We start from the raw sequence: 22806 nt of genomic DNA, 5'->3' as shown, positions 1-22806 counted from the left end.
GAGAGCTAGGCAGCTATTGCAGGCACCTTATGTCTGCCAGTGCTGCTGCTCACAGCTTATCTCCTGTTATACACAAAACGCGGGGCAGAATCCACAATGAAAACAAGATTTTAAAACTGGGTCTGAGTGGGCATCTGCTGATGTCTGCAGGTTTTGAGCTGGTGTCCAGGGGGCACCAGGAGGCAGGGCTGGACGCAGGCCGCACCGCGACACGAACCGGGCCTCAAAGGTGTCGGCCACACGCAGCTCCTCCGAGCCCGCCTCAGGACCAGGAGCACGAATAAAGCCCGTAAACTCACCTCCCCAGAAACTGATTTCCATACCCACTCTTAAGCTCCTGTCAGTGCTGCCTGTGGTATGTAATTGAAACATGGTGAATAATGGAGCCGATGATGGATTTATAGATGCTCTAAATTTGCTGCTCTGTAGGTGGTTTTGTCCACTGCTACTTCTCCCCAGTACAAAGCATTAACTACTGCTTCCAGAATTAAATACTGTATATGAAAAAATTGTTCCCACAGCACAACTGACAGAAATTTGAAATGATATAATAATAATGTACAGTCCATTTGCTGTCTAATGTATGTGTGGGATTCAATAGCTCTTTGCGATACATTCCCTTCTTGCTAAATTACTCCAACTTCAAACTGAATTAAAGCAGTTAGTTGCCACTACACCATTGAACTTTGATAGCTGGATCCATTCCAGAACTTGGGACTGCAGTCTCTTTCCTTGAAGAAATTCACAAAGAAGGGGAAAGGACAAGATTATATATATATGTTCCACTCTCCAAGCTCTGTTTCATTCACCAGCCTGGAAAGTGCGTTTAGGAGTGTGAAATGAATATCAGCTGGAAACGTCCTGTCGAGGAGGGGGTCTGCTGTCTACGTGTTCCCAGACTCTTTTTCCACTGAAGGAGCATAGCTAAGTCCCAGGCTGTGGCTGTGTCTGTTTACCCAGGTACTGACTGATACATTTAAGAACAACACCCCCGCTGATAAAGTTTGCTTACACAATGACTTGCCAGCAATGTTATGGCAAACCCCTGTGGGTTCCTGCTACCAAATTTAGTGCAGCAGCAGCTTCTAATGCCACTAGCTCTTATCCCTCTATTTTCCACCAGTGCCAGCAATGCTGAAGTGTGTGGGAACATACCAAATTATGGAACAAACAGAAATATAGTCATTTTTTACCCTGTACAAGTATTGCATCCAGAATCCTACCCGCAGGACACGTTAGTTCTAGCTTAGTTGCTGCTTAGGCATGCTAGGCTGTAACTGTGGTTGTACTAGTTCACGCACACAGGTGTAGCCATCTACTAAAGCACCTACAGCTGACTACAGTACCCGCGTCTGAACAGGTCCCACTGTACCATGTTGGAGAAGGAGCAAAGTTAGTAACAAACTGTTTGCACTGGATGTGTCTGTTACCTATTTGCTCAGCACAAGTATTCTGTTTAATCGCATTTGCTTGGTAGTGAAGGACAAAGGCAGATACAGCACAATGAAACTGGCTGACAGAACCATCCTGCTCTATCCTCCATGTCTTTCATTATTTTTAAATCCAGTGAAATTTTCATGCAAATTCCTTCTGACTCCACAAGAGCACAAGTATGTCCTTCCAGTTCTTGAGAACATAAAAGACTATGCAACCATCCTGTCCATCCAGACACGCAGCCGTCTCAGAGAACAAAAACATTCACATAAGGGAGGAATAACATACAAGGCTTGGGTTTATGTTTGTGGTTTTTTTTTCCTTTTTTTTTTTTTTTAAGTTCAAACTGTTGAAGTGCGGTATTTGAGTACTTCATATACCTCAATAACTATTCTTGCAGCTAGCTGCAAAAGAAGAACAGTCATGCAGAAATAGTAAATAACTAGTCCAAGCTGACATGGATCATGGGAACAGCATCTAGTAAGGGCATCCACGAAGCGTAAATATTCTCAAAACTAAACATTACCACGGTGCAGGGGGGTGAGGTTGAAAGCACATTCACTGGAACAGCTGGGAAATGCCCTCCAGAACGTGTGCCCTCACAAGACCAGCACATTATGCATGGCTTGCACAGCCTGCTCATGCCCATTGTCCACTGCCTGCCTCCAGTGCAGCCGCATGGAAGGAGGTGAGAAAGCGGCAAAGGACATCATTCTTGCATCCACTTTGGAAACAACCCTTTCAAAGTGATGTAGATAGATCAAAGACACTCATCTGTATCTCTTGAATATTGTTTATTGCTTTTCTCATTTTCCTAAGGCTAAAGTTGCTTTTGGGCAGCATCGGGGACATCATGTTTTCAATACCGAGAATGGAATGAACAGACAGCAAAACACAAGCTTCCCACAGATAGCTGCAGGAGTGAAGATGGAAAAAAGGCAAAGGAAAACTAAGAAATTAAGACTCTATACATTCGTTACAGGAATCATTTGGCAGTATAGTCTTTAGTTGTTACAGGCGTCGTTAGTTCGTCTGCAATGTGTCAATAAAGAACAACAGCAACAACAAAAAATCTTTTGGTTGGACTTTGTATTTAGGTTAATTAAAATGGCTTAGATTAATCAGTGTCATGCATTTACGCAGACTAGATATGTTATCTGCATAAGGTGTCTCTAAGTAAATCTAGACTACAGCATGTGATCCTATAGTAAATCAAGTGAATTGGCTGAAAATTAATTAAAAGACTGTAAATGGTGGTCAGAACAGTCTAAAAATGCTTGGTTCAGCACAGGCCAAGCCATAGATCAGAGTCTGTCCAGCAATGGCACTTACAGTTGGGCTGGATGCCAAACGACAGCAGGGATGTTTCTGGTGGGGTGCAATACAAACTTGGAGCACTGTCTATTTTCTGCCTTCAATCAGATGACAGGACAGAGAGGGACAAGGTCTACAGCTATGCACATATGAGAGAAAGCAAGGGAGAGTAACTGCTACTTTCCAACGAGACATTCATAGTAGGCAGGGGCTGTGCTTATGTGAGATGTAGCACGCTTCATAGCCAGCGCCGCCTGCAGATTGTGGATGCTTATGATACAGCACGAGAAAATGATGCTGAGAGCTGGCCCTTGTCAGGGAGCTGGCAATGAGCCATACACCCCCAGTTTTTGCCAGCACTCTGGCGTAGCAGGGCTAAGAGCCGACAGGCACCAAGGCCCTGTCAGCTTTGACAGGAGAATCTGTGCTTAAATAATCATTGAGGGTTTGGATATAAAATCGTATTACTGAAGTTATCTGTCATTCCACCCAGGGAAGTCTTCATCTCCAGCCTGGGAAATACTGCTTATAGAGGTGGGAGAAGATGGAGGTCTGGGAAATTTGGAAAGCAATGTATTTGTATAAACAAACAAACAAAAATTACAATAAAGGGAATGCTAGTATTAGGTAAATGAGGACTTGTGCTTCCCCTTAAGAGACAATAGTCAGGTAAAATTAGTCCCTGTAGCTGTCCTAGTATTCAGACAGATAAATTACCTTTGTAATCCCACATAAAAGAATGCAGATAAAGGCGAAATTACCTATTAAATAAAAACCTTCTCTGGGGTTCAAATGTTCAAAAATTCTTCCTCCTGTAAATACTGGTTTTCTAGCTCAAACCTCAGTGAAAAAGAAAAGCAATCTTCATCCTTCAAAATTATGCTCATTTACAAAACATATACAGAACCATGCTATACAACAAATCTCCTTGCCTTATTATAAGCAGGGAGGCATCAAAACCCATAATAACAGCATTTATAAGAGAAAGATCAATACGGTACCTGGTATTTCAAAGGCAGAAAATGATTCTATTAAATTTCTACTGGTAGAAAATGCACTGGACAAAATACCTAAAACCCACAGCTGTATCTCTCATACTGTTTCATTGAAGAAATCACAGGGAAAACATCACAAAATTCTTTGTAAAAGATGCACTGGTGTCTGCTTCACCCTCTTCTGGTTGAAAAGACTACTGATCAAGACAACACTGTGGTTCAGGATGTCACTGACCTCTAACTCACACTTATCAGAGCACTTCAGTTGTCAATGAGATGTGGGGGTAAGGCTCGAGTTACTTTTTTGTCCTGGATGCCGCTGTTTTAATACTCCGTGTGTGTGTAAGTAATTTAGTTGTGCTACAGGGAAAACAATAAAGAGGGTAACAGATAGATAAACACTGTGATTCTGATTCCCATTTTAGATACATAAAAGAACACCATAAGTAGTAGCCACAGTGGGCTAGACCAAAGACCTTTCCACTCCAAGAGAGCAGGGAGGCCTTTATCTCACCCTGCCCTTATAGAATTGACATTGATAGATCTCTGAACACAGTTTTTGCTCCTAGGACTGTTGACAATCTTTTGTTCTGGTGCCTCAATAATAATAAAAAATAAAACAACAACAGCAAAGCACGGCCAAAAGTGGATGCTTTTGGAACAGTAAGAACAATACAACTGTATGTGAAACATCTTGCATTCTTGCTTCTCTATTTATCTTCATCTATCTGTCTTTAATGATTTTAGCTCAAGACCTTTCTCACCTGAATGTGGGTTTTATGTATTTAATAATGCTTAGCAGATTATTTTCATGAGCTTCAGTCAGCCCTTCTAAATTTTTTATATCTACCATGCCCTTTGGCAAGGAGTTTCACATGTCATCTACCCATTGTGGGAAGAACAGAATGAGGCAATGCTAACCTAGTGAGAAGTTACAGTGTCAGCCCACTGGCTATCAGCATTGTCATATATGCAGTTGGTAACTCATAAATGGAGCTACAGAATAAAATAGTTTTGCAGCATGGTGGTAAGGCAGATGTTGATGGATATTTGCAGAGTGTAGTCCCCCAGCATGAAGGACATCAGAGGAGAAAACATCAGAGTGTCTGTTTGCAAACCTTGGAGCCTGCTCCAAGAAGGCCTGCAGGCCTGGACCAACCTCCTGGGTTGCCATCAGGGAGATGGTGCCCATGGCTGCCCCAGACCTTCTAAGGAATGGTTGGTTGTGCAAATACAGCACTAAAGAAGGGCTCAGGAAGAGCAGTATAGTGACAGGCTGTATTTCAAAAGCAAAAAAAAAAATACAGAGAGATACTGCTGGGCCAGGAAAAAGGCTGGGAAGCTGTACATTTGTTTCTTATCCTTCATATAAGCCATTAACCACCCCGTTCCTTCATTTCTGCCAGAGCTAGAATGACTGTGCTTTCAGAGAGGAGGCTAAACCAAAGCAGCAGCTCCATTTTTTCCCCTGGAAGCCTGTGGGAAGGCCCATTTTGCTGCAAAAGCTCTGACCCTTTTAGCAGTCAAACACAAATCCAGCTATCCATGGCACCTGTAAATAGCCTTGTTTTAGAGTAAAGCCCAGTGCTGAAGCCAGTGACATGAAATGAGGTAAGAGACTGGAATTTTACATACCCCTCAGATAAAACATAGCAACTGGTATGTAGCCTTAGAAATTTGTACATCGGTAGTAATTAATACCAGTCATTAACCTGGGAGCCCCAAGGTCTTCATGGCATCTGAAGGCCCCTGGTGGATGCTAATAAAGCCATGCTTTTATACAAGGAACAGAGCAGTTACGGATAAAAGCAGTAGGATAGATGTGACAACCAGCAATTTTAACTTATCACCTTGTAGCTTTATTTTTGAAAGCTTTTACTTCCCACTGATTGCAGGCTTCCAATTTTGTGTTGTCATGAAATAAATTACAAAATTTATCTTCCTTTTTTATTGGTATGGTGCTTCATAGACAAAGTGCCTAAAAAGCTTTTTTTTTTTTTTGCCTTCTTTTTTTTTTTTTTTTACCAGAATGAGTTAAGTATTGCTGCCATGGTGATTATAAGAAGGAATCAGCACCCAACAGCAGTCTGGAAATCCAGACACATTCAAAATTGTGAGTAGCCAGAGTATTTGATTTGAATCCACTCTAACAGAAGGCTTTTACTATGTGTATGGAGGGCATGGGGGTGGAAGGCCAGAACAGAGAGGTCATTTTGAAAAGCAGATCTTTAACCTTTTCCTGAAAGCTAAAGGACTGTCTGACTTAAAGATTTGTCTGAAGGAGATCTGCAGGAGATTACTCCTAGCAGGAAGGTGAGCCTCTTCCTCTCCGCATACGTGTGAAGGAGAAGACATTGTCATCCATAAGGTGTGTATACGGCTTGCACCACTGCGCTGATCATTTAAAAGCTGTCCAATTTGACCAGGACTTTACCTATTTAACACTAATGGAGCCTTCATTCTTGGATATACCTAGTACTGTCGATTTTATTAACATTCACAACCATTTTTACTGCCCATTTGATTTTTCTTCTAAATAAGTACACAAGACCAAGAGGTCTAATTTGCTGACAATGCACATGCTTAATCCTAACCATCATAAAAAGGCAGCAATGGGTGCAAAGACAAAACTTACAGAAAGCAATTGTGAAGCTAGTAAAAATGCTTTCAGAATTTTTAGTTATCCCCCATGTACCACCTCCAACATGAGTACATAGATGCTGTGGGATTGAGAACTAAAAGCACAAAGCCATTAAAAAATGCCACGCTCAAAACCTGAAACTTATATAGAGCAGATATAAAACCAGCACTAGCCTGTTAAGCACCTGACTAAAAGGTGAAGTCTTTACATCATAAAAAGGCTGCGAGATCAAAGATGGACAGTTTCTGCCACAAATGCCCTCCACAGCTGGCTTGAGAAGGCAGCCCAGGGACTGACAGCTGAGCTGACTTCTTCCATGGTTCTGGGACATGGAGATAGATGTAGGTGCTCTGTTCCCTACCATGCAGGGCATTAAAGATCAGTCACATTTTAGTTAGTGATATTAATTTAAACTCTTTCATAGTGATCCATGTGCTATAAGTTATAATATATTATTTATAACACTTAAATCACCTAAAGTTCGGGAACCCCAAAGCACATATTAATTAATGTCTATTTTAATTAGCTGCAGATCAGACAGAGGGAGAAGACAAAACTGTGCAACATTATTAGCGCTACTTTCCAGCTCTGTAATTAAATCCAGAACACACAGTGTATTACACTTAAGGACTTAAAGCAGTGGAAGGTTGGTCATCACCATGGCAGCCTCCCACTCCTATAACTTCCTTTTTCCTTAACATCATTCCTTTTTCCTCCGTGTGTCTTCCTGCGAATGGTAGTTTTCATAAGGGGAAAGATCTCTGCTCCTCATGAGCCAAACTCAGCTCTGTTCTTGCAGTAACAGTGTTATCTTCAGTAGAGTTATCCTATACTCTGTTGTACCTGAAAGAATGTGTTATTATCCTGAGGAGAAATCTTTTTTGCAGGTTATCTTCACATACGATTTTTTTCTTCTCTTTCTGGCCACTGTGGATCTGTCTGCAGACATAGAAATGCCTGCTTTGCTGCCTTCAAGCGTTGTCTCAGAACCCCTGAAGATACTTAACTTTAAATTTCACAGCTGCTGGATTCTGGAAGGAAAAGAAATGGATTCCTCTTATTTTCTGGCTCTTCACAATAGATTAACAACAAGGAAGCTGAGGGGATAAGCCAGTGTGCAAATGTCATGCAGCAAGTAAAAGGAAAAGAGTACAGCACTCAGTAGTGCCAATTTCTAGTGCCTCTTGTCTGCTGAATGACCATGTCAGGAAACTCCAATACTTGCCATTCAAGCATCTTCTTCTAATTTTATACATTAAAGACAAACAAACCCCAATAAGCTGAGGTGTTGATCTTAAGGCCCTGGAAGTTTTCTTGTTGACTTCGTGGTGTTTAGGATAAGACCTTAGGAGCTTAATAATGATATTAGAAAAAAAAAATGCCTAAGTCTATAGAGCTTCTACCATATAGCATTAGTTTTCAGCATTTTTTTGCTTGTAGCTCCTTAAAATTTACTCACGATAGAGTTGATTTTCTTAGCAAAGTTCTACAGATGCCTTAGGAGCAGCACTCAGCCTCTCAGAGAGGTATGGGCTACACACTGAAACAATCTGCTATGGGGAAAGAAAGGACATTCCTATTAAAGTGAACAAACAACGACGACAAAACAACAATCAAAAAATCTTATCTGTATCTAAATAAGGGAATATTTTTTTCTTTCTTTCTTATTCCATGCTAATTAACAAATTCTTTTAACACTAAAATGCAAAAAATTTCCCTCAGTTTCACTTTCCCTACGCCATTCCATAAAATTTCTCCAAATAAATAATGAAGTTGAATAGTTAAGCTTGCAGAAATTGCTCTTACATCAATGCCTGAGCCAACAAAAGCATTTTTCATGCACCTGCAAAAAAGAGAAGGAATTGAATAGCTTTTAAGAAATGTGCTACATTTTAATATCTCCTGGTGACATGCAGAAGTATATCCACAATGCTGAATGGAGTGGAGGCGGAAGAACGGGTGGAGAGGGCTCCACTGATGACACTATCTCAGCACAGAGCACTCAGTAATACCAAGAAATTTTGTACATTCATGCTTCTTTGTAATGAATTTACCGATGTTAGAACAAACAGTGACACATTGCTCCTGAAAGAACTGCAGGCCAATACATTTTGCATCAAAACCTAAATCCTCATTTTTAATATCTAAAAAAAATAAAAAAATAAAAATGTTAATGTTCAGTATCTTCTACTCTTAAATGTAATCATTCACTTTATTTTTACTGATTTGCATTTTACATTATCTCATTTTACTGAATTATACTTCATTTTGTAGTTTTAGCTCATTTTAAAATGTTTTACTAATTATTGTTAAATCTGATAAGTTTTGTTAGCACAACAGCACATTTAGTGGATTATAATGTTTCCTTCCACTGCTCAGCATCAAGTGACTGTAGAAACATTAATGTATGTTTAAATTAGACCAAGGCAGCAAGTGAGTTTAGACTGTTGTAACCTTCCTCAAAGTTTTAGAGGAGCTTTTTAACCTTGCTCTGTAAAGGATCTATAGTCTTATAATGGAGCCATTATGTGGTACTGTTATGACACTTTCTTCCCAAGATCCCAATGCCTTGCAAGTAATTGATTTTTATGCCCTGTTATTCTTACTGGCCATTTTCAGGTTCCCTCTTCACAATTCAGATTTTTGTACACAAACCTTTAAAGTTTGAGTATCTAAGCTTTCCTTATGTTTTGTGTATTTATTAGAAGGATCAGGAAGAAAATGGGAAAACAAAAGTCAAGAGTATCATTACCCTTATTCGTATCTGTGAGTGACACTTTACTCCATAACTTTCTTGTTGAAATCATAGTGTAAAATACAGGTGTTAGCTTGCCACAGTTTAGATTCATATGAATGTAATCAGTATAATTATGAACCCTTGGAGATTGTGAGGTGACTGGCTGAAAACAACAACATGAACCAAAATTTTAAGAAAACCGTTTACAAAGAAAAAAAACACAGGTACGTTAGTGCTTCAGTAGCTAAATCCCAGCCTGAGGACTCAGCTTGAGAAAAAAGCTTCTCTCAGAACCCCTTGAATTTGGACAGATGTGAAACTGGACTGGATCCTGGGGACATCTTTCAGTAGAGCGTAACAGAGTTTCCAGTTTGCTGGGTATAACTGCTACAGCCAAACTTCACTGAAAACCCATGTCATTTTTCATCAGCTTTGCTTTCTCATTAATGCATTTCCATGCTTGAATTCTGAAAGCTAGTGAAGATTTTAAAGAGAAAACAGAAAATGAAGAGGTTCAGTCCCCTCTGCAGATTACTTGCAGAAACCAGTGGGTGCCTAACTAGAATCTTTGAAGTCAAAGAATGGCAGGGGAACGGACACAGGGACTGACACTGCAGACTGACTTTCCAGAGAAAGCTGACTGTCGTTATAGAAATACAGAAGACAATACTTTTATTATTTTCCCTCCCTGTCCCTAACTTCTCTCCTCTTTTTAACCTTCAAGGAGCTAACACCTTTTTAGCCATGAACCCAAGTGCCTTGGGGTACCTAAACTTCAATAAAATAAGCATCAGCTGTTCTTAGAGATCCGTCTTTGAAAATGTAATAATTAACTATTAAATATTTAATCATTTAATATACTTCCTACATGTATGCATGCTAAACTGCAAAATGCCAGGCCTACTTCTCTGGATCCGTGCATTCAGGTGGCAGAGGTAGAAGTGGAAACCAGATGGTACAAAGCAGATGGGTATTCTGCTGCTGAAATGATGTCCCTGGAGCTGTAAAGGTAGTGCAGTCCAGCTTCTGAAAACTGTACCTCAGGCAAGATGACTAACTAGAGTAATCACAAAATCAGCAACAGAAAGGAAAAAAATAACTTCCTGCAATAAATTGAGAAAGAGATACGAAGGTAGAGACCAACTAGGGGTTTGATTTTTGTAACACCTTGTGGTAATGAGCAGTGATCAAGATTACAGTGGAGAGGGACTCACTCCTGAAAGCTGGCCTGCTTCTTCAAATATAGCAGATGATCTAATAAAAGATAATCTCTCCCCTAAAACTGTGCCTCTCTTAGATTTTTAATCCATTCTCAAGAGAAAAACTACTGCCACTTCATTTTTCATTCCGAGGTTTTAAATAGCTTTACAGAGAAGTTTACAGATGTCACTGGGATTCTTGATGGAAAAAGTATGATGGCCTGTATTGTCAGAAAGACACAGATTTCTTGATGCTTCAGCAAAAATCCTGACTTGAATAATGATGTGTTATTAGATAGCACATGGGGACAGTTAGGTGCCTCAGAGTGTAACATGTGGAAGATCAACCTCCTGAGGCTGGCCAAATGGTAGTGCTGGACGTGGAGGTGCACCTTTTCTCCCCCTATTCCCCAGGATAGCTATTAGCCTGAGCTGCAGATGACACCTCTCTTCTCTTGCAATTCACAGCTATGAATGCTTTCCTGAAGTTGGACACTTAAGCCATTCTTTGCTAACGAAATAAGATCCTCTCCAATATACTTGGAGCTCTCGCTTGGGATCTGGACTCCAAGGTTCAAATCCTTCGAATGTCTGAAGGTATTTGACACCTTGTCCTCTACTCTTTGGTACAGTTCATTCTTTCACCTTCTTCCTTTCTCTCTCTGTCTCTCTTCAATCCAATGGAAGGTTAATCACTTCATGGAAATTGGAAGAGCTTCAACTGAGGGAAGGAAAGCCCAAGCTTTATGTCCCATTACCCTTTCTCAAAGCTTACTCCATAGCCCAGTGTTTAAGTTGCTCCCACGCGAGACACAAAATGCAAGTTCATACCTACTCAGGCAGAAGTGGGATTTGAAATGGAATCTCCCTACTGGATGAATGCCATTAGACCAAACAGAGGGTATCAACACCATGCTCAAAGAATGTCTATGACATTGTATCCTGCAGGTGAGGTATGCATCTAAGCATGAAATCATGACACACCTGAAATGCAAATCATGATGAACCCTTCAGTGATGTCAAGGCTGGAAACATTCTGGGCTTGTAGAGGACCAAGACTTAAAGTATACAGGGAAGTCCTTAACATTAGAAACTTAGACTACACCGGGTGTTCATTTAGAGAAAAGTTGTTCTGCACATATGTGATTGCAAAGACATATATTTTCTTATCTTGGAAATATATACCTTTGTGCCTGTAGCATGTCCAAGTACCATCAGCTTCAGAATCTAGAACATAGAGCAGCAGGCTGTAACAGAAGAGAAATCTAGGTGACATTAATTTGGGCTTTGTAAATTAACAACTAAGCTGCTCAATAAGATCCTGGATGCTACAGATACGTGAAGAACCTGGTGATGCCATGAACGTGTGCTAGGAAATAGGAAATGAGGATAAAGCTCTGCATAACTGTAGTCATGCTTTCCAGGCTGTCTCAGCTGAAATTTCATTTTTTCCTGTGACAGCTTCACATGTATATGTTACCTGTGCAGCTCAGCAGCTGAATTTGTCTGAATTCATTCCCATTCAGCAGCAGGCACAAACCCTGTGGACACCATAAATTTTTCCATGAATTTTGCACAAATCTCTCTCTATAGGTAATTTTACACTCATACAAAAGGAGGCTTTTAACATCCTATGCTAGCCTGCTACTGAAATCTCATGGGTGTATGAAATGGACACATTTTATGACCCCTTAACTAATTATTGTGCCATTGCTACCCTTTGTACTTTCTACATTTGCTGACCCCAGACTATACTTACATACATCTCTTCACATGATTTTCAAACCGAATATGACTTTCCTCTCATACCCATTTTCATCTAACTCTGATTGGTCCCTATTTTGAAATTCTGAGCTGGTTTTCTTAAAAATTTTATCTACAATCAAAGTTCTGATTCTCTTTAATGCTCTGGGATACGGCCTTATCTCATGCTATTATTAAAAATGGAAAGCTCTTTTATGCAGGTATATTTTTGACCTCTGCTCTTCTCTGTTTGGAACAAAATCTGCAGCAGCATGGCCAAGAATAGAAGTGGCATTGCTCAGCTCCCAATTCTATACTTTAACCACTAGACGATGCTTCCTGTGAGCATATAAAATTTCATTTAAATGCAAAACTCACTATGCTTGCTTCTGCTTATGATGTGTTTAAATATTATTTTTTACATCCTGCCTGTCCTTGACCACCCTTGTCCTCCTGGACTTACCAGATTTTCAAGGTCTCTTACAAAAGTAAGGGAAGTTTTATGATGCTACTTGCCTTTAGCCTGTACGTGAAAGGTTCCCATCAAACATGTTCATGTCATTTTGATCAAGAATAGCACTTGACTACTAAGCTCCAAATTTTCATAGCCTTTTAGGACATAGATTTTCCTTGAGTTGGTAAAAAGCCACAGTGAGCTAAGAACCAGCTTCATTTAAAGACAGTCAAAACTGAAACTTCTGCAGAAAATCTTGACCCTTCAGAGTTTGATTATGCCCTAAATCAGAAAGAATGCTATTACTTCAGAATTTCCCATTAAACAAATGTCTTGAAGAAAATAGATTCAGGAATCTAAAACAAAAGCATTTTGATAATGACAAGTCAATTTATTTTTATATGATTGAATGGTTTTAGTTTGATGTAGTAAGAAGCTTTACATAAATTGTATCTCAATGTTATTGAAACCACTTCAGATTACATTTCATGTCAGCATAACAATATAGTTACCATTAATATATAATGTAAAAGTCAGGACAAAATAAAGAACTGGCAATATTAAAACAGAAGATCTTTACAAAACTGAAATAATTATTTCTGACAGTTCTCCGTGGATATCTGTATCACATCTGTTATGAAACCTTTAAATATTAACTACCCTCCATTCACTGGTAAAAAAAAAAAAACAAACAAACAAAAAAAAAACTTCTTTCCCCTTCCACAAACTGTTCCATTGAAAAGTGAGTGAAAATTGACGTGAGTGGGAATTTTGGCATTGCCGTCAATGGAGTCAGGATTTCATCCACTGATTTCAGGACTGCTCATGTACTTGAATACATGTAAACATAAGTCCTGTATTGATCTGGAACCTTAACAGCAAAACTTCAAGAAAAATGCCCTCATCTCAGTCTCAGGTGAGAGTATAGAGCAAGACTCTCAAACATAATACATAGACTCTCAAACAAGCGAGAGCAATTTCTAGCCAGATTCTGACACCATTTTCCATGAATTTACATCATTTGGAAGAACAGCAAAAATAGATTATTTCAAAATCAGTGTGACTAGTCCAACAATTTTCAAGTATCTTCAATCACAGGAAAAAAAGTGACACACTATTTTTCCATACACTTAAAAAAAAAATAATACTGTTATCTGCATACTTATAAATAAAGTATTGATTTCTAACATAAAGAAGAGATTGTTCTCAACAGTTAATATTATAAAACTAAGCCACCTGGTCACATAAACAAAGGAGAGTCCACCAAATGTGGGCAGATATGCCTTAGGCACCATCTATTATGCACACATCTGCCCACAGGGCAGAATGCTATCATCTAGCATTATCAAGACGTTCCATGTATTTCTCAGGAAACAAGTACAAACACTGCCAACAAATCGTGGTGCTAAATATGTTTCTCTGTCAGCAAGGCATTGCCTTTTACCTTGGTTATTCCCAGGAGAGAACATTGTTTATTCTGTGGGTTGGAAAAAAAAAAAAAAAGTATATTCTCTTCTCCCCTTCTGACCAATCCCTTCAGCATGTGATTTATTGCAGATTTGAAAAGTCTTATGGTGCCTTTTTGTCATGGAACAGGAAGGGCTTCATTGGCCACGTATAGGCTTCTTTGCCCATCTACACTGCCCCCCCATTTTTGTGATGGTACCTTGGAGGCTAAAATTCTCTTGGATGTCCACTAGCTTGGGTATGAGCATGTAGCTAAAGATCTTTATATCATCTAGGGCTAATATAGTCTGAAATGCCATCCACACTGCTGTAAATGACAAAAGACTAACATCCATCACCATCTATCTCCAAAATCAACAACCACACAAAGTAAAAGGCATCTTACTTTTAAACGGTAGAGAAGTATGTTTAAGAACAAGTCGGAAATAACTTTTCAAGCACAAATCATGCAACAGAAATGACTGCAAAATGGCATTGAAATTTTCAGAATGATCACTTAGAAGCTGCTTTGTTTTCTTTAAATGAATGTTTATTTTTGGTACACAGACTTGGCAATTTTGTTATCAGCAGGTGGAATGTACTCCCTAATCTCAACTTTATGTGAGTATTAGCCAGATCTTTGCAACTACTTTTATCCAAACAGATCACTGTATTTCATACTGCAGTATAACCTTGCTTAGTCTCCAAAATAAATTTATAAAGGGTGTGGAATACTCTGGGGATTACTAATGCAATAGGGAGTTTTTTGTTTGTTTGTTTGTTGTTTTGTTTTTATCTTGATGTCATTATTTGAAACTAACTTGAATTTGTTATTTTAAGTAACCTGGGGCACCAAATGTTATTAGAACATTACTTTCTGGGTACAGAAACAGTAGGAGACAAAGCCTTGTCACAAAGCAGGCTATCCAAGCAGACAGGGCATGTGACAGAAGCTCTGTCAACCCTGTTATGTCTGGCCCAAGAGTGACTCGCTCATGTTCACAGCGCAAATATATAATAGAAATGGAAAATGAGCATAGATCTCCGAGTATTGATGGGACCAGTCTCGAAACATCGCTGTGGAAGGATCTGCACTGACTCTACTGGCTTTACTTTTGAACTTTGGCTGTCAGATATGAGACAAAACAGAGATGAGGAGCAAGTAGGCATCCACTGAAGTGTTATTCTAAGGACCAACTGTCCATGTTGACAGATGTGTTGTATTTCTATGACAATAATCCAGCTCCTCTGAAGATCTCTAATCCCCATTCAAGTATTGCTGGATATTGTTAGTGAATTTGCTACATATTTAAATATATAAAGCAAGATTAACTACCTATCTTTATGAATGTTATACAGATTTTAGCGTATGTTTGTAATTATCTCTACGGGCAGCAAAAGCAAATAAGGCATTTAACACCAGTGAAAGTTAATGGCCTGAAATAATGTGTGAAAATTTCACTGGAAACTCATAGAGAATGATCAGAAGTCATCATCACCATGCATGTAAAACTAGGGTAACTGCAAGGATGATTCCAGGCCAGCTAAGGTTCCATAAACATATAACATCTGTTCTCTCTTGTTGGTTTTTATTAAGCCAGAACCAAAAGGTTAAGCACATCATTCTGCACCCCATTTTCTTTTCCCTTTATCTTTCTTCTTCTTTTTTTTTTTGTTTTGTTTTGTTTTTGCTTTTTCCAAATCTCCCTGGAGGTCTCCCAAGGTCTGAACCTACTGCTGCGTTTAATCACTTTTGGTGTCTTTCCTTCTTCTTCACAGCAATTTTGCCTGAGCACTCTTGGGACTGCTGTTGCTTTACAGATTCATCAATGACTTGCTGCTTACTCTACATTATCGCATAAGTGCTGAGGCAAACAGTTCTTTGCCAGGATCAAATGATGTTCTATATTCGCCTGCAGTTTAAAATCTTGTTAATGTTGACACTTCTGATGAAAGCTCCACAGTGAAGCCAGAATGAATGAAACCTACAGGCTTTGGTGACTGCCAAATAAATGGGTCCTCAGGACATAAAGTTTTTTCCATGTCCTCTACATGCCCAGGGGGGCATCATCAACGTAGGCAACACCTTTCCCAGAAACAATGTCAAACAGAATACCTGACACACAGTGGGTGTTGTTGCTGATGGGGTGACTAATTGCTACTGCTAAACTGGTGTGTCTGAGAAAGAACTTTGTTCTAAAGTTAATTAACTTTAATGGAAAGTCTCCAAATTACTTCAGTGAACTTTGGATCAAGCTCAATAAGAGCTAATTAGGTCTCTATTCCAAAACCTAGTTGTTGGAATTATCTATGGATTTTTGTTTGCTTTTGATATTGGATGAGGGGCTCTTTTTTGAGTGATTAAAAGGGACTGACATGAATTTGAAAGACCAAAGTTGCAAATACGGATGCAAGTATTAAAAAAATAATTTTAGATCATAAGACAAAATTTTACACACTGCAAATGGGGATCACCACTTCATAGGGATGAACAAAATACAAACTACAGTTAGTGACAATTATAATTTAGTTCTGTGCTATTTACTATACTCCACAGCCTTACCAAACTTTACATATGTTTAACATGCCTATGACTGGGTTTACTGACTCAAGTTTCCAGGTCTATCAGCAAAACCTAGGACTGGAGCTGAACCTTCCAGAACTCACCTTACTCTTTGTAAAACACCTGACATAGAAGGCCAAACATCTAAGAAAAACTTACCACGGTGGAGAAGCTGCTTGAAAAAAGGTGATGATACAGGTTCCTTATGTGGGAGTGGTATCGCAGCAAATGGCTGAGCAGTCTTGGCACTTCCTAAGATTTATTTATTCTGGCAGCAGATCATCACCTGCAAATCAGATTAAGAAATGCTCAAAATCTTTAAGTCCCAAATTATATCAGGGTGAATTATATGATGTCATTTATCTGATGATTTTCCTCCTATTTTTTCTTCCTTATAAATCATCCCAAGTAGACCATGATCTTTTTTCCTTGGACTTTCTCCATTACTCAAAACAAATTGCCAAATCATTTCTACATATAATTCTTGGTCAGTAGAGTATTTCTTTTTTAAATGATGGCTTCCTGAAAATTGCAGGAAATACTTAAAGTTCAAAGTATAATAAATATAATACACTAAAATCATATAATACACTGGAATCATATAGTTCCAGCATACAAGACAGGAAATAGATATGTCATTCTTCTCTATGAATTGGTCAGGTCATAAAATGGTTTAACTTGGACCATAGCCTTCCAAAAAAAAAAAAAAAAAAAAGAGACCTAAGATCTGCCCTTGGGCACTGGGGTCCAATTCTCTCTGACACTAATAAAATACTAAGTCGTATTCTGGCAGAACTTGGCTCTGCACCTTTGCTCCTGAGCTCTGACAAGCTACTTATATGTGGACCGTCTGTCTTGGAGCTATAACAGGAAGAGAATGAGAGGAAAGACATGGCTCACACCCTCACACAGTGCATACAATGGCAGAGAGCAAAAAGTTCTTGCTGTGGACAGGGACTGTTCCCTCCTTTCTCCCTTACAGGGACTAAGGCTCCTGAAATACAGGGGCAGAAGGGAGGATGGTAGCTCCCCTCTCCTCCACACTTGCTCTACCCATCATCACCAGAAGGCTGAGGAGTTCCCATGAATGAATTCAGGTGAATTCTGGCACTGTGGTTTTCAATGGGCTGCCCCTACCTGCCCCATGCCATGTGCTGTCACACTCAGCAATAAAAGGTGGGAAAAGGAAGGAGAGGGGAGGAGTGGGCTCCCGTGAAAACATCTGTCCTCCCAAACAATGGCTACATATTGAGGCCCTGCTTCAAGGACGTGGTCAAGCATTGCTTGTTGGTGGGAAGTAGAGAGTAATTTATTTCCTCTGCACTTCCACACAGCCTCTGCTTGTTCTTTTTTGTGTGGTTTATTTGTGTTTTTTTTTTTTCACCTTTCCCTTTTCCTTTTAGTTAAATTATTTAATTAATAATAATTTTCCTTTAGTAATTATTTTTCCTTTAATTAAATTATCCCTATCTCAACCCGTGAGTTGTTATTTTCCTTTTCTTCTTCCCCTCCTCCTCTGAGGAGGGGGAGTGAGATAGCAGCTGTGGTGGAGCTCAGCTGCCCAGCAAGGTAAAACCACCACAGCTGGCTTGTAGTTAACAGTCTCTCATAGGGCTATAAGTTAACTGCAGAGCTGTGGTTTACCCTGTACAAATCTCAATGTAAACAGCAGTGACATTGTTGAGTTGAGCCAGTGAAGATGCAGGTGAACAGCCTTTCCGAAAATCAGACTCTCAATGTCTTGCAGTTACACAGAGGAAGAGCTACTCAGATTTCTAATTAATACACAGGTCATATAGAAGCTTAGATGCATTAAATACCTGTGCCAGCCCACACTTAAAGGCTCAGTTATGATGTTTAAGTATCTTTGTCATGTGTGTTAAAAATAATAACAACAGAACTAGCATTAATTTATGGCCAGTCAGTCTGAATGATTGGAATAATGTGGAAGTTTTTAACAAGCTGCTGTCCAACAGTTTTGACATGTTTTAAAACAAGCCATCCTATCAGCCCTGTAGAGGCTTAGACTTCTAAGCTTAATGACTCTCCAAAGAGGAGGAGGCATCATAAGGCATCAAGATTTTGCAGTTCAGCAGATGTGTGCACAGACCTCTGCAGCCAGCTTGGAAATGACAAGAAAATTTTTAATGGAGAAACTTTAGTTTTATATTATTTTACGCCAATGAAGTGAAGACAGAGCATTGATTAAGCAATCCAAGTTGAGAATATTCTATCCAAATTGGAGAGCTTTCAGACAGGCAGCTGGTTTCAAGGCTTTGAAATACAACTTCTGCTGGTTGTTTAATGCTTAAAGATACCTATCCTGGAAGCACAGGCAGTAATTGATGTCAAGCTGACACTGTAGTTCACAGATGGGTTTCAGTTGTACGGGCCATGCCACATGCACAACTCTTGCGTAAAAAATGCTCTTTGTCTCAAATGCTACCAACTGAAAGGATTAATAGATCCATCAACAAAAACGTTCTCCATACAAATACGGTATGGGTTAAGCATACCAATAGCCCCAGTTCAGTCTTAGCACACCACTGCCCCTCTCTTTCTCTTATCAGATGAAGTCAATTGTATACAACCTTTGGATCAAGCCATTCACGTGCATCGCTAGGTTTTGCACAGCTGAAATTACAAACTAATTTTACTGAAGTCCCCATATTTATTCAAAAGTAATTGAGATCTAGGTGGCTAGAGCTAATTAAAAATATTTGTGATTTTCTTTTTCTTTGCAGAGAAGAAATCAACTTTCCAGGGGAGCTTTAAATACAAGCATTTGGCCCTCACCGATATTAAAGATTGAGTGACTCATATTCTCATTCCCTTGTGTAGCTACATTATTAGACTGTATTTTCCTCAATTCATCAGAGAAGAGGCTATGTCCATAGCCATAAAGCTGAGATAGCGGCACGTCATGGGAGATTAGGTCCAGGCAGGAAAGCAGGCTCCTGAATAGGACAGGAGCAAGAAGCATCTAAATCATACTATTCAGAAGGTATTATGGAGCCCTTCTGAAATTAAAAATAATATGATTTCATGGTTGAATATTTGGTTTTGGAAGCTATTTTTGTTTCTTATTAAAATAAACCTGCAAAAAGAACATGTTTTTCACTATAAATCCCCTAATGCACCAATAGAAAACTGCTGCAATGAAAAATTTTCACCTTAATCAGGTCACTTTGTTTGGATAGACTGCTGAGTAAATATCCGTGCCACATTATTTGTACTGTAGTTCTTTCTCCACAGCTAAGAAAAATCAACATAGGCATATAAGCCAAGTCAAAAATATTCATTATTTGGAACAAATAAGCATTGAAACAAATTATATGTTTCTTCAACTAGTGATCTGTACATTTTACGTTTCTGAAAATTAAACCAGTTATTTTTCATTCTCTGGATTTTTAATCAATACACATCTCTAACAGGCTGCTAACAGAGGGTGTGTACTTGATGTGGTAGAATTGTTTTGCTGAAAAGTTCACTGCAGGAGTGCAAGGAAGGAGACACGAGTGTACCCTTGTACGTGACACTGGAGAAACCTCACCTCAGGTATGGTGTTCAGTTTTGGGCCTCTCACCACAAGAAGGATATTAAGATGCTTGAGTGTGTGCAGAAACAAGCAATGAAGCTGGCCAAGGGCCTAGAAAACAAGAATTAAGAGGAACAACCGATGGAACTAGGACCGATTAGTCTGGAGAAAAGGAGGCTGAAGGGAGACCTCATTGCTCTCTACAACTATCTGAAAGGAGCTTGCGGCAAGGAGGGTGTTAGTCTCTTTTCTCAGGTAACAAGTGATAGGACTCAAGTTGTGCTAGGGGAGGTTTAGATTGGAATTTAGGAAGAATTTCTTTACACAGCAGGTGGTCAAGCATTGGAACGGTCTGCCCAGGGAGGTGGTGGAGTCTCCATGCCTGGAGGTATTTAATAGACGTGTGGATGTGGCAAAAAGGGATGTGGTTTAGTGATGGCAGTCAGTAGGTCATGTTGGTGGTTGGACCTGGTGATCTTGAATGTGTTTTCCATTGTAGATGGTTCTTTGATTCTATGATTTCCAGCGGTAAAATTATTTGGATTTTTTTTTTTTTTCTGTTGAGAGGAATTACTGAGAACAAGATTTGTTGTGTGAGTAGCCACAACACTGGTGCCAGTAGGAGCCCCATTGTAACACTTTTTACAACACAGAGCTGGTATCTGACAGTTATGTAGGTACTTGTAGCCTAAATACCATCTTGATCAAAATTTCTTTGAAATTCCCTAAATACAACACTTGTGTGAGTTACTTCTATCAGATTTGTTACTGTTCTTCTGGTAAACGCAATATATAAACCTTTTTACAGTGTGACTGGTAGTTTTGCTGCCAGAGAGAGAAGTAACAGCATTGTTTGTACAGGAGATGACACTCTTCAAAACTCTGTTTCCATTTCTTTCCTATGACCCAGGATCCTGTTTTCTTGTGAAGCTGACATAGCGTTATGTATTGAATCACATATAGATTCCTCACTAATCTTTCCTGAATCTTACTGGTACACACAGAAGTGACACTGCAGATAAATTTTATTGGTCAAACTTACATTCACTGAGATGCTAATTGATGAAGCAAATGGATATGTTTATATAAGGCAGAGATTTAGAGGTTTGCTCTTTTATTATTATTATTATCCTGACATCAAAAAATGACACTGTTCCAAGCAGCTGTGCCCATTAGATTTTTTTGTATTCTTTTTTCATTAACTCATGACTTTTAAATGTATTTCATAATTTATTTGTAGTGGAAAAAAGGATTTATAAATAGAAACCACAGGAGAGTCATAATTCAGGTCACATTTCTGGAGCTCACCAGCTAATCTGAAAATCTAAATGTACTGAGACTTCTTAATATCTTCTCAAAATGGTGTGCAACATTACTTATGAATAGACTCAATCTAATAAAAGGAAGCTTTTTATACAGCAAAAAATATTTTCTGCATTGTCATCTACTTCTTTGTTCACTTTATACCTATTGTTCAAAATTTGTAAATTAACAGCCAAATCAGGTTTTTACCCATCTGCTGCCTTCTCTCAGTAACTGATTAGTAGATAATATATACTCCTCAACTGGATTGGCTAAAAAGTGCAATATATCATCGGTAAAGAACATACCATGCTTTCTCCTTCTACCAACTACTTTGTCATACGGTGACAGATTATTAAAGTAAGTGAAACAGCAGGAAAAAAAATGAATATTTGTCTCTTTTCATTCCCAGAATTATGCTTAAATTTCCTACTCCTACTAATGACTGTAGTGGGTGAAACTTAGAAAAAACTTTCTGCAATTAAGAGAGAGATGGAGAAGTCAAGGAGACTGGGTGAGCTACTGGTCGTGCCCTTGATAGACTCCAGCTTATTTCTCACATTTCACAGTGACTGTAAAAATGTTTGCTTCCTTTGGCCCTGAATGCATTTTATGTATTTCAACTGCAAGGTCTCTGGGGCAGAGATTGAACATGCTTTTCCAGCGTTCGTGCAACACTGCTGTGACATATCTTGAGACCTGAAAAAACTCCAAGTAATTAGTAGTTATTAATGTATTTGAATACCTGAAGGGAAGGTGCAAAAAGGATGGAGCCAGTCTCTTTCCAGTGGTGCCCAGTGCCAGGAGAGGAGCCAATAGGCACAGCTGGAGCACAGGAGGCTCTGTATGAACACCAGGCAGCACTTCTGTGCTGTGTGGGCGACTGAGCACTGGCACAGCTTGCCCAGAGGGGTTGTGGAGCCCTGGAGCCTTGTGGAGCCCCTTGGGGATCTCCAAAAGCCATCTGGACGTGGTCCTGGGCACCCAGCTCTGCGTGTTCCTGCTGGAGCAGGGGGTTGGACTAGACAACCTCCAGAGTACCCTGACAACCTCAGCCATTCTGTGAGTCTGTGATCTTTCTCCATATAACAATTTAGTTCTGTTAAAGACCGTTTTCCTGAGCACTGAGTACAGTACTTGTACATTTGCAAATCACCAGGGTGACAAAAGAATATCTAACAATATGGTTAAAAGACAGAAATAAACCCGAGTCAAGTGGCAAAAAAGTTATTAGTGAAATACTAGACACCTGGACAAGTCCCTGCATCCTTCGGTGGAACCATTTCCAAGCAGTCTCACCTTTCAAAATATTCTGCTCTTCTATTAATACTGCATGTGGATCTCTTAAACAGCTTTTGCAGTTCAGCTAAAAAAGTCATCACTGTGAGAAAATACTGCACCTGGTGAAAGTACTTTAAGGAACGTACAACCTGATCTGTA

The 22806-nt window shown here is 39.3% G+C and overlaps 1 long non-coding RNA gene across 1 annotated transcript in view; it reads right to left on the bottom strand.

Annotated features, from left to right (window-relative positions):
• Nucleotides 1–22806, bottom strand: part of LOC308190107 — a 74075-nt gene that overhangs the window by 36288 nt on the left and 14981 nt on the right. The window contains exons 3-4 of the long non-coding RNA XR_013946895.1: nt 16686–16812; nt 7228–7415 (exon numbers count right to left, since the gene is read on the bottom strand). This is a non-coding gene — a long non-coding RNA (uncharacterized lncRNA). The remainder of the gene's footprint in view (nt 1–7227; nt 7416–16685; nt 16813–22806) is intronic.

Source organism: Anser brachyrhynchus (genome assembly GCF_964034855.1).
Source record: "Anser brachyrhynchus genome assembly, chromosome: 2".
Classification (NCBI taxonomy): domain Eukaryota; kingdom Metazoa; phylum Chordata; class Aves; order Anseriformes; family Anatidae; genus Anser; species Anser brachyrhynchus.
This window is presented reverse-complemented; position numbering and strand designations above follow the sequence as displayed.